This window comes from Gossypium arboreum, chromosome 10 (assembly GCF_025698485.1).
Source record: "Gossypium arboreum isolate Shixiya-1 chromosome 10, ASM2569848v2, whole genome shotgun sequence".
Taxonomy (NCBI): domain Eukaryota; kingdom Viridiplantae; phylum Streptophyta; class Magnoliopsida; order Malvales; family Malvaceae; genus Gossypium; species Gossypium arboreum.
In genome coordinates this window covers 62,798,461-62,811,921 of record NC_069079.1, presented here as the reverse complement: position 1 = coordinate 62,811,921, position 13,461 = coordinate 62,798,461, and the positions used below count along the sequence as shown (strand labels likewise).

Here is a 13,461-nt window from a genome sequence, read left to right as displayed (position 1 = left end):
GGTTTTTGAACTTGTTGAGTAAAAACAGGTGGCTAGGTCGGTTTATGTTGGGCATAAGTATTACTGGGTCTAGTCCCTTAGTTACTCCAAGAGAAATTTGGGTGGTTTCGCCAAGATGGGTTGTAGAAATTGGATTGCAGTCCTTACCTTCCTCGCTTTTGGTTACGTTACCCATGTAATACCGGATTTTGGGTTTGATGGGAATTCTTCAAACAAATGTCCTTCCCACAATAAACATAGGTTATGTTTTCAAATTGATTGGGTGGTTGAGTGCAAAACTATTAAAACTATTAGTTGTAAAATTTTAAGCATCGATGATATTGAGGATACCTGGGATGCAAGTTAAGTGAGTGGATCCACTTCATGTATTCCAACGACTCATCTTCTTGCCACTACTCGATTGGTTGGTCATTGTTAATTGTTACTAGCAATCCTCTCAATGATTTTATAAGCCTTGTTATAAAAATTAGAAATGACAGCACCATTAGTAGAAGCATCCGCTACCATCCTCGTGTGAGCATTGAGACCGTTATAAAATGTCTCAAGTTGATGCAATGAGGGATTCCGTGATGAGGGCACTTTCACAATAATTCTTTATCCTTTCCCATGCCTCATACAAGGACTCGTCATCCATTTTTTGAAAAGTAGTGATCTTATTCCTCAACTTAGCATTCTTGCTAGGCGGGAAATACTTCATGAGGAATATTTTTGCTAACTCTTGCCATGTGGAAATGGAATTTGGTGGCAATGAGTTCAACTAGGCTCGAGCTCTATCCCTTAATGAATATAGGAACAACTTTATTCATAGTGCATCTTTGGGTACTCCGGCTAGCTTGAAAGAATCGCTCACTTCCATAAACAGTTAAGTGAAGGTGAGGATCTTTGGTAGGCATTCCACTAAATTATTCCACTGTTTGAAGCATCTGGAACATGACTGGCTTCAGCTCAAATTGTTGTGCCTCAATTTCGGTCTCCTAATACCCTGATTAAGATCATGAAATACTAGCACGGCATACTGTCTCAGAGGTCTATCCCTATCATCAGCAATAAGGATAGGATTTTGAGTAGGGTTTGCTCTGTTTCCTTGATTCAGATTTTCGTAGTTCATCTCTTCGGTCCTTTTTTGAACTGCTTGTCTTCTTCTTTGTCAAAAAGTTCTTTCAATCTCAAGGTCTATGGGGAGTAAATCGATGATCCAATCAATATTTATAAACACCTGAAACAACACAGAAAAAATTAACTAAGTTCAAATTTATCAGAAAAATAAACTAAAATGCAAAATTAACAAATTCACAAATAATGACTTTTAAAATAGCCTTGGCAACGACGCCAAAAACTTTGAACGATGGAAATGTGCAAGTGTACACAATCACAACAAGTAATAAAGTGATAAGAAAATATCAAGTTATCGTACCCACAGGGACTGTGAAAGGAAAATTAATGAAATTCAAACACTTTGGTGATTAAAAAATAATAATTTGATTTTGAGGAAGTGGTTAAAAACTAAATTTAACTAAGTAAAATAAAATAAAAGTTCCAATGCACGATTTCAAAAGATGATTTTACTCAAGATGATATAGTTGTGTTAGATTAATTACATTTCTTAACTTAGAATTACTAAGCTCTTGTTCATGTTGTTACGAATAAATTTATGACAACTTGGTAATTTGCTAACTACTGCTCATACATACTTACTAAATCAATTAATCTCTTGAATATTTTTAAATGCCAATTCAAACGATTAATCAATCTTCATAAACAAATAGAAGATTAAGTGAGGTAAAATATATACCTACATTGAAACAGTTTAATCACAATAATCTTGCAAGTTATGCAAGGCTAATGTCCCGTTTAATACCGTTGCTAATTTAACCCTCAACTACCTTAGGAAATTAAACATGCACTTTTTAAGTATTGTGTTAATTAATTATAATTTCAACACGATTTAATAATTAATTCATTAGTTACCTTACAATTATAATGCAAGAATAACTTAATTATGGTTTTACTTAATCAAACAATCTACCAAGACCTATAATAATACAAACATAATTTTAATAACTTAAGTGGACGAAATGCAATCAACCTAACACGAATTAAATTAAGCCATATTAATTATATTAAACATATCAACATAACAAGAATTAATAGATGCGTTCATAACAAAAAAAAATAAAAATTAAAGGATAAGGAACTAGAATCAAATCCGGTGTTTCTCCGAAGCCTGACTAGCTTGCTCCGCTCCTCCATCTCCGTATATTCTTGTTGAACCATGACTTCTACAAGCTCCTGAATGCTGCTACCAATGGTGATTGAAGGGCTCTTTTCCAAGAAGAGAAATCCGCAAGGGAATGGAAAGGAAAATGAAGAACAAAGGAAAGGTTTTGAAGAGAGAAAGTGAGAGAGAAGTAAAGAATGAAAGGATGAGAGGCGTGTTCAAAATGGGCAGCCAATGAGGTATTTATAGGTTGAGTAAGCTACTAAAAATAGAAAAAATCAGCAGCTATTGACTCACCTCATTGCTAGCCACACATGTGGCAAGTTTGAAAACTTCAAACTTGCTAAATTTAGCTAGGGGCAAATTTACAAAAACTTAATAAGTCGAGGGGTTTAAATACAATTTCAAGAAAGTTTCAAGGGCTGTTTTGCAAGCCAAATAATAAGCTAAATAAGTTGGTTAGGTCAACATGTGGGACGGCTTTGGGCAACCCATTGCTCGGTTGGATCGGTCTTCTCAATTTAACATAATTGGGCCTTAATAATTTAATTAATAATAATTATTTAACCCAAAAGAATTTAGATTAAAATTAATTATATTATGAATTAATATTCATAAAATTGAACCGTTTTAAACTGAAAAATTAATTCGCCCCAATGCTTCAAAAATCACTTTTAGATTTTGCACTTCTAACAGTGTCTGCTGAGCCATTTTTCGACTTTTGTGCAAATCTGTCGAAAATAACTCAAAATTAATTAAAATGTATTATAAAATTAATTAAAATTCAACGTGTTAATAATTTAAGTAAAATCTAATTATTTTATAATTATTATATATTTTTCGACAAGAATTACTACAAAATTGCATGAACAGAATTACTACGAAATCAACCCTACACACATTAGCCATACCTTTAACCCACTTTAACCCACTGACCATCCGAATCCAAAATGCCCTCAATACAGTTCTTTTTGAGCCTGCTTGTGGCACGAATGTGAAAAAAACGAGTGTTACAGTCCCTTTCTTTAAGCCAAGAAATACGAGAGCGTTGAGCCCAAAATCTTTCTTCTTTAGCATACAGCCGACCCAACTCCTTTCTATAGCTTTTAAGCAACCCAGTATTCGCACCCCAGTTAGGCCCATCAACAATTCTCTTAATCCTCTCAATCAAACGGTTCATACAACCTCATCTTATTTTTCAACCGAAAATACCACAAGGGACCAAGATTTAACCGAATTTGATTGTAGCTTTCGATAATATTCCCATTATTAAGCCCCCAGCTCCTTCTAATAAGTTCCTTAGCTTCTTTATTATGGGCCCAACAAGCTTCGAAGCCGAAAAACAATCTGGGATCCTTCAAGTCATCTTTGGGCTTGCGGCCCATGGAATCGAAAATAACAGCATCGTGATCCGAGCTGCTTTTGCCTGACCACTTTAGCTGACAGATAGGGCATCTTTTCCAAGCTGCCCACCGAAGCCACAAACCTATCGAGTCTCTCCCTCACAAGCCCAGGTTCCTCCCTACTGTTGGACCACGTGAACCAACCCTTGTCCAGTTTAATATCCACTAAGCTCAAATCATCAAAAACAGAACAGAAATCCTCCATAGCGGCACTTGATTTTCTTCTTCCCCAGATTTTTCAGCATTGCTTAATATGGCGTTAAAATCACCACCAATAATCCACTCTCCCTGAATCAGTTCACCCATTTTTCTCAGCAGATCCCACGACCGATCCCTAAGATTTAACTCAGCGAACCCGTAGAAACCTTTAAAATGGAAATTGTCCATCCCAGTAGTCAAAACCAGCAAATCAACATGGTGGTTAGAAAAATTCTTAATAGTAACCTTCACCTCATTTTTCCATAACAAAGCCAAGCGCCCACGATACCCATTAGCCTCAACCACAAAGCAGCCATCCATATGACATCTGATTCTAATGCGCTCCATCTCATTAGATCTAACCTCTGTCTCACTTAAAACATAATATCCGGATTTGTCACAATGAGAAGTTGTTTAAGATCATGAACTATTGCGGGGTTCCCAATCCCACGACAGTTTAAACATAAAATCTTCATGGCTCCAACCCCGCCTTAAAAGGTGAAACATCATCCAACAATATTCTCTTCACCAATCGCACAGAGCTCTCCTTATCACCCTCGCCGCCATACCCCTTGCCTTTCTTCCTTTTATTCCTCATTTTATTCCTTCCCTTCTGAAACCTCCTCATTTTACCCCTTGCCATACCCAGAATCTGAAACCTCCTCACCCATTTTACCTTTTCCCTTTCCCCATTGTATGATCGTATCCCCCTCCTCATTCTCTACTTCTTCCATAGCATTTATGTTACTCGATATTCTAGCTCCAATAAGGAATTGCACTCCATTTCTCCAATTACCAACATTTGAATTCGACTGATCCAACTTAACCTGCAACCAATTCCCATACTACTGAATATCATTATTGGGGCAGCATTTGCTTCCTGGTGGAAACACTACTTCGTTTTATGTCCAATACACCCACAGTGTAACAAAAATGGGAAGCCTTTCATACTGTATTGTACATAAAATCTCAATTCCATCTAATCCCACCATTTTATCACCCGTTTAAGAGGCTTCGAGACATCAGTTTTGCACGGATCCTTAGGTATTTTATCCAACAGCCCTTTCTATCCCTCCAATCAATGGCCACCAATTCCCCAGCTCCCCGCCTATGTCCACAACCACTTGCCTATTCAGCTGCTAAAATGGAATATTATAAATCCATATCCAAAATGGCACCATATTGAAGTCATAGTCTGAAATTCCTCATCCTTTTACAAACGGCAGTATCGAGGATAGACATTGATCAAATAGCCAAGTAGCCATATTAAGGATTCTTGTCCCGTCTTCAATACTTCCGAATTTAACAAGATAAGCACCCTCATCCATAAACACAAAACTAACCGGCTCTTTAGTAAACCAAATCAATTTTAAGAGCCTATACATTGCTTCTCTATTGATTTTATCCTTCGATAACACCTTACCGATAGCCCAGGCTTCATATCCTTGGTCATCCATCGAATGTTTTCTCAATCCAACCACACTCGTAGACTCTTCTTCAGAGAATTTCAATCGAGCAAGCAGATTATTGATATCCTCAGCCATCAAGAGCTCCAAAAGCAAACCCAGCCAGCACATGACTACAAATAATCAAAGCAACAACACATCCCACCAATAGCAGCCAACCACAAGAAAGAGACCAGCAAAACTTGAAACAGGGGAAGAAAAACCAACCCAACAGGAAAACCACAACACCACAGAACTTGAAAAATCCAGATCACCACCACCACCTTATCGAAGATATAGGAACTCAAAGAAAATCCAGGCAACAATTGTATAAATCTTAAACAAACCCAGCAAGAATAGTAGGAAAACAAACTCATGCAAACAAAATGAATCAACCAAAATAGAGAATGCAAAGAAAATTAGGCAGAAAAAGGAGCATGCAAGTAGATCAAACAAAACAGAAAAGAAAAAAAAACCAAAATTAAACAGGCCTTTTACAACCCAGGCGCGAAGAAATGAAACAAACAAAAAATTACACAACTTAAAATAAAAACTCCATCAAAACAAAACACTAGCCTAAAATCGGTAGCACTGTTTTCCGATCCTCTCCATCATTTCCAGTCCAAAAGCCATATGAATCCACAAGAAACCACAAGATCTCCAGAGACAAATGCACCGATGGCCAAGCAGCAGTCAAAACTTAAAAGAAAATAACAACCACCCAGAAATAAAGAAAACAAAATTACCAAAAACAAAATTTAAAAAAGGGAAAAGAAAATGAAAACACCGTAATCAGAACTTGATACGGGCTAGAAAATGAGGAGAAAACAAGGAGCAGAAATAGAAGATGTGACGTCATTTAATAAAATGGAGAGTTTTGATCTTTAAGGTTAAAATAGTAAAATGGGGTGCGGTACGCAAATGAAACACTGCATTGGGATATAACAGAATTTGCCACGCTGTTCTTTTGTTATTTTTCTCTTATATTTCATGAGTTGTAAGGTGGAAGGCAGTTATGAAATTGCAGATGAATATCTAGAATTCTCTCTTTTTTATCATTCTTTTCTTCTCTCTCACTGTCTTCTTTACTTTAAGTTTTGTGATGTAATAAAGGTATCAGAGCTTCTACGATTCTTATAATGGCCGGTGATGGAGTTTTAACACGATTGCAGAAAGAGGTTGGTGGGTTACAGTAAGAAGTTACCAAGTTGCAGGAGGAGATAGTCCGTTTGGAGGCTAAGATGGAGACCCGATTCCAGGAGTTTAAGGAAGACTTTCGGGGAGACATACAGGCATTGCTAGGCCAGTATTTTGGACCTCCCCCTAGTGGTCCTCCAGTTAATGTGGACAAGAGAAAAGGGGTCTTAGGTGCTCCACCTAGGTTCTTGCCAAAAGATACAGAATGTCCAAAGGCTCCAGTGGATCCAAAATTGACGGATGCAAGCAGTGTACACCAGAGAAATCAGTTTTATATGGGTGGTACCTCTACGAAGACTTGTAGGCTTGACTGTCTTAGATTTGATGACAATGATTTTAGAGGATGGTGGACTAAATTGGACCAGTACTTTGAAGCTAACGGTACACTAGAATCTGACAAAATCCCACTCTTATGTTGAATTTGGAAGGACGTGCACTGGAATGGCATCAATTCTATTCTCAACGAAATGGTGGTCTCCAAATGTTGTCTTGGCCAGCGTACATGAAGAGCATGTAAGATCGGTTCGGGTTTGGGCAGTTTGGGAATCCTATGAAGGAGTTAGTGAATTTGAAGCAACAAGGTACTGTTGACCAGTACCAGGATCTGTTTGTTGGTTTGTTGAATCAGTTGCATTTTCCTGAATCTTATGCTTTTATTATTTTCCTTAGTAATTTGAAAGTTGATATTGGCCATTATCTGGATCTGTTTGAGCCTTCTACTTTGACGGAGGCTTTTCAGCTTGCTAGGAAAATTGAGGTGCTCCCATCCTACCCGGCCAAGAAGTCCACACCATCGATGGTTGGTTCACCTAGATCTCTACCTAACCCTTCTTTTATGTCGGGGTGTCCTTCAACTCCTACAAGGGCTGGTTTGGTTTCTCTGTCTGCTAGTAGTGTAACAGGGAATAAGTGTAATATCCTGATTTTGGGCCTAGTTAGAATAGTGGTTTCGTGACCACAAAATCCGAGATATAAATAATTATTTTATGATTATTTTAAGGTCTATGATATGATTGCATGATTGTGTGAAAATTTCGTGAAGAAATTTTATGCATAAAGTGCTTAATTTGAAATTTGGGACTAAATTGAATAAATTGCAAAACTTGTGTTCTAGAAGTATTTTGCATAAAATTGAATTAGATTATTAATTAGAGGTCCTTAAAGAGTAATTTTACCAATTTCTAAGTCTATGGACAAAATTGGACATGGATGGAATTTTGGAAAGTTTAGTAGTAAGGGTATTTTGGTCATTTAGGGTAAAATGAATTAAAATACAAAATTAAAAGCCAATTTTGCTCATCTTCAACCCCATGGCCGAATATAGCAAGGAGAAACCATGGCTAGGGTTTTCAAGCTTCCAAGCTCGATTGTAAGTTCGTTCTAGCCTCGTTTTAATAATTTTTACGTTTTTGGAGTCCCTAGCTCGATTTAGCTTATGCTAGCAATAATTTAACCTAGGGTTTATATTTGGAAAAATACCCATAGGTGAAATTTGTGTATTTTGGTGTTTTATGATAGAATATGAGGTTTTAAATTATGTTAGACAACTTGTGCTACTCGGTTTTAAGTGAAAACGAGCAAAAGGGCTTAATCGGTAAAAATACCTAATAGTCATAAGTACATGTTAGAGTGAGAATTTGATGTTGCCATAGAAGGAAAAATGATCAGCATGTCATAAAACATAAGAAAATAGGCTGAATTTTAATTTACGAGCTTTGGGGCAAAAGTGTAAATATGCAAAAGTTTAGGGCAAAATTGTAATTTTTCAAAATATGATTTTGGGTCAATTTGAATAATGTGAGTCCTAATTAGACTATATTTTAAATGATAGAGCAAGGAAAACTGAAATTGGGCTAAAATGGGGAAAATACCAAGTTGTGGACGAAATGGTAAAATAGCCATTTTCGCATACGAGGTAAGTTCATATGTAAATGTTGGTAACATAGTTATTATTTTAAATGTTTTAATGTTTTTTAAATGATATGATAATTATTATGAAATATTATACTTGTGATAATTGTTTGATAATATGTCAAATTATGTGATATACTTGGAAAATATGAAATACTACCGAGTATCGATATCGGCATTCCGTAGAAGATGGTTGAGACACATGATTGGGAAAAGGTCCGTTGAACCTTAGGAATGGATTAGGATACAAGTGACATGTCACTGGGATATTTGGGCATCCGAACTCGTTGAGTTGAGTCCGAGTTCACTTATGGATGCGACGTCCAAACTCGTTGAGTTGAGTCCGAGTTCGTGAGATGTAACTAGGCATCCGAACTCGTTGAGTTGAGTCCGAGTTCGCTTATGGATGCGAACGCCCAAGCTCGTTGAGTTGAGTCCGAGTTCACTTATGGGCGGGTTACATGGTAGCTTGGCTACATATGTGACACTTATGTGCAAACTTTCCATGTATCCGAATTATATTCCGATGTGTTCAACGGGTAAAGTTCTACTCAAATGGAGGAATACTCAAGATGAAAGGGACGTATTGGTAAGTGTTGTGAAATGGATAATTTGAACAGGTATGTACTTAACCCTCGGGTTGAAAACTCGATATAACAACAATATGGTAAGATGATAAATGAAAAGGTGATATGAATGTCTTGGTGATGATTATGCAAATGATGTTTTATGTTTGCTTATATGGTTATGTTACTTGCTATTTGCATGTGAGCTTACTAAGCATTTATGCTTACTCCTCCTTTTCATTCCTTGTAGTGTTGACAAGCCAGCTCGAAATCGGAAGCGGTCGGAGGCACGCCACACTATCCGTATACCATCTTGACATAATGGCTTGTATATTTTGAGTATGGCATGTATAGCATTATAATCATTTTGTATATATGGTCTTATGATATGGTTATTGAGTGGTATGGAGATAGAAATGCTTGGTAATGATTAGCCATTGGAATGGCTAATCATGATCATATTTGGTATTATGTATGTCAAATTGCTAGCTAATCCATGGAAACCATGAAGTAGGTAAAATTTACCATAAAATAGATTCAGACAGCAGCAGTGACGTGAGTTTGAAAAATCACTAAAAATAGTATAAATGGAATTAAATAATGAATAAGTTATGGAATCGAAGCTTGATGAGTCTATTTTCATATGGAATAAGCGAAACAGGTATATGAGCTATATTTTATGAGATGTTTAAATTTTTGTGAAACAGGGCCAGAGCGATTTCTGGATCCCTGTTCTGACTTTGAAATTCACCATAAATTTTACAAAGATAATTAGAAGTCATGCTTTATATGTACAGATTACTTATTGAGTCTAGTTTTATTAGAGATAAACGGCATAGTCATTGAAGCTCTGTACAGGAGATATCTGATTCGTAATACTCGAGGTCGAGTAGTTGAACCCTGAAACAGGGAGACTTTAACTAATAAACTGTACTAATTGGCCCAACCAAAAATTCTAGAAAAAATTAGTAGATATATATATGAGTCTAGTTTCAGGAAAAATTTACGGAATTGGATTTGAGTTTCAGTAACTCGAGATATGATTTTTAAAGCGATGTGATGCGATTAGCCACTTGTCCGAAATTTTAAAATGAATTGTATGAGCTGTTTAATTAATGAATTAAGTCCGTTAACACCTCGTGTTTGACTCCGGCAACGGTCTCGGGTACGGGGTGTTACAATAAGTTAGGCTCTCGATCCATTTCACCAGCATTGATGGCAAAACGGAAGAAAAAAAGGTTGTGTTTTTGGTGCGGTGCAAAATATCATGCGGGGCATAAGTGTTAAATCCCAATTGTATCAGCTATTGTTGGAACCCTTGTCAGATAGCGAGGCGGACGAATTCCAGGAATGTTCGAACAAATTAGAGGAGACTAGCTTAGAAAATGAGGCAGCTAAGTTTCATTACATGCGCTGACTGGTTTGCAAGGGCATAATACCATGAGAGTGGCTGCTCATGTGGGTCTAGTTGGGCCATTATCCTGGTCGATTCTGGTAGCACACATGATTTCATTGATACTAAACTGGTTAGTATGTTATCGTTACCTGTGATACATTAAGAACGGTTGAAGGTTTCAGTGGCAAATGGTAGTTGTTTGTTTACTAGGGGATTGTGTAAAAAATTGTCATGAGAGGTTCAAAATCACAAATTTGAAACATATTTTATGGTACTACCATTGAGTGGGTGTGATATGGTATTGGGGGTTCAATGGCTTTTAGCTTTAGGAGATATTGTATGGAATTTTAGTTTATTAACAATGCAATTCGTGGCGGAAGGTAAACCATGCATCATTCAGGGCATTGTTCCTGGTGCGTTGGCTACGACCAGCAGTGAATCGAACCTAAAATGTTTTGTGGCTGTGGGGAAATCCTTGGGACCTTATGCAGCAGTTTTAAGCTCTTTGGATCAGATGACACTTATAGTCAGTGGAGTAAATGAGTTAGCGGATCAGCTTCGAGGGTTATTGGCTGAATTTGATGACATTTTTCAAATACCAAAGGGGCTACCACTACCTCGTTTTCATGACCACAAGAAACCTTTGAAGGATGAATCGGTTGTGATCAAAATGAGACCATATAGGTATCCAGCTGTTCAAAAGAGTGAGATGGAAAAATTGATTCGGGAAATGCTCCAAGCCAGTGTAATCCGAGACAGCAATAGTTCTTTCGCTTCTCCTATAGTGATGGTTAAAAAGAAAGATGGAAGTTGGAGACTTTGTGTTGATTATAGGCAGCTAAACCAACATACAATTAAGGCAAGTTTCCTATCCCTATCATTTATGAGCTGTTAGATGAGTTAGGGGAGGCTCCGGTGTTCTCTAAATTGAATTTGAGGTCAGGGTACCATCAAATTCGCATGTGGGAGTCTGATATTCATAAAATAGCGTTTCAGACACATGAGGGGCATTATGAGTTTCTCGTGATGCCTTTTGGCCTCACTAATGCCCCCTATAGCTTTCAAGCTCTCATGAACTCTATTTTCAAGCCATTGTTAAAGAAGTTTGTTCTGGTGTTTTTTGATGACATCCTAGTGTACTCACGATCTTGGTCTGAGCATCAACAACATTTGAGAACTGTCCTTCTCATCTTGAGGGAGCAATAGCTATATGCTAAAAAGTCTAAATGATGTTTTGGTACCTCTCAAATTGAGTATTTGGGACATGTGTTACAAGAAGGTATAGTCTCTATGGACAAAACTAAATTGACTGTATCTCCTCGTGGCCTATTCCACAATTGGTGAAAAAGTTGAGAAGTTTCCTAGGCCTTTCTGGTTATTACAGAAGATTTATCAGAAATTATGGTCTTCTAGCACGGCCTCTCACGAATTTGCTAAAAAAGAATGCTTGGCAGTGGTCAGATCAAGTTATTGCAGCTTTTCAAGACTTAAAAATAGCTTTATATGCAGCACCAATCCTAGTACTCCCTAATTTCCAGCTCGAATTCTTGGTGGATACAGATGCAAGTGCTGTTGGCATTAGAGCAGTGTTGCAGCAGCAAGGGAGGCCAGTGGCTTTCTTTAGTAAGGCACTAGGGGTAAGAGACCAAGCCCTTTCGATTTAAGAAAAAGAAATGTTAGCAGTGTTATTGGCTGTTAGGAAATGGCATGCATACTTGGTGGGGAGACACTTCAAAATTCTAACCAACCATCAAAGCTTACGAGTTTTATCTGAGCAAGTAGCTGTCACTCCATTTCAACAGTGGTGGGTGGCTAAGATCCTCTGTTATGACTTTGAAATCTCATATAGGAAGGGAATCAACAATAAAGTAGTTGATGCCCTCTCTAGACAACCGCAGCTGGAGCATGGGAAGTTTTCTCAACTATCAGTTAGTTTAATCATATCAAGCCTTTTGGAACGGGTACAATAGTCCTACGCAACAGATGATAAGTTACAAAAATGTATTCAAACTATCTAATAACCTCAGTGCCATGATCAAAAGTATTCTTGGGATGGCCGGTTCCTGCATAGGAAGGGAAAAATTGTGGTAGGGAAAGACTTACAATTTCAAAGAGATTTGTTTTATCATTTTCATGCGAGTGCGGTTAGAGGTCATTCGGGGGTGCATGTGACTAGGAAACGTTTGTCCAGCCTGCTTTATTGGAAGCGTCTCACGTCAGACATGAAGAAATGGGTTAGGGAGTGTGTGGTTTGTCAGAAGTGCAAAAGTGAATCAGTGGCATATCATGGCCTTCTTCAGCCACTACCTATACCTAACAGAGCTTGGTCAGTGGTTAGTTTGGATTTCATCGAAGGCTTGCCCAATTCCAGCAAGAAAAACTCTATTCTAGTTGTGGTGGATCATTTGACTAAGTATGGTCATTTTGTGGCTCTATCTCATCCATATACAGCTAAGGATGTAGCATAGGAGTACTTGACTTGTAATAGCCCAAAATTGGGTCTAGTTGGAACAGAGGTTTCAGGACCACAAAATTCGAGAGAGAAATAATTATTTTATGATTATTTTGAGGTCTATGATATGATTGCATGATTGTGTGAAAATTTCGTGAAGAAATTCTATGCATAAAGTACTCAATTTGAAGTTAGGTACTAAATTGAATAAGTTGCAAAACTTGCATTCTAGAAGTTTCTAGTATGAAATTGCTTTGAAATATTAATTAGAAGGTCTTAAATAGAAATTTTACCAATTTCTAAGTGATGGACAGAAATTGGACATGGATGGAATTTTTGAAAGTTTAGTAAGGAAGGGCATTTTGGTCATTTGGTAATTAAAAGAAATAAAAAGGAAAAATAAAGCCAAAATTAACTCATCTTTTTCATGGAGGCCGAAATTAGCATGGGGGAAGCCATGGCTAGGGTTTTCAAACTTTCCGAGCTCAATAGTAAGTCCGTTCTAACCCCTTTTTCAAGTTTTTTATGTTTTTGGAATCCCAGTAATTTGATTAAGCTTATTCTAGCAATAATTTAAGCTAGGGTTCATATTTGGAAAAATACCCATAGGTGAAATGTGTTTATTTTTCTGTTTTATGATAGTATAGGAGGTTTTAAATTATATTAGACAACTTG

The 13,461-nt window shown here is 37.2% G+C and overlaps 1 non-coding gene across 1 annotated transcript; it reads left to right on the top strand.

Annotated features, from left to right (window-relative positions):
* The first annotated feature begins 561 nt into the window (after nucleotides 1–561).
* On the top strand, nucleotides 562–667 carry LOC128283179 (small nucleolar RNA R71). The gene has a single exon (XR_008273521.1). It is a non-coding gene; the product is annotated as a small nucleolar RNA R71 (small nucleolar RNA).
* The last annotated feature ends 12,794 nt before the right edge of the window (nucleotides 668–13,461 follow it).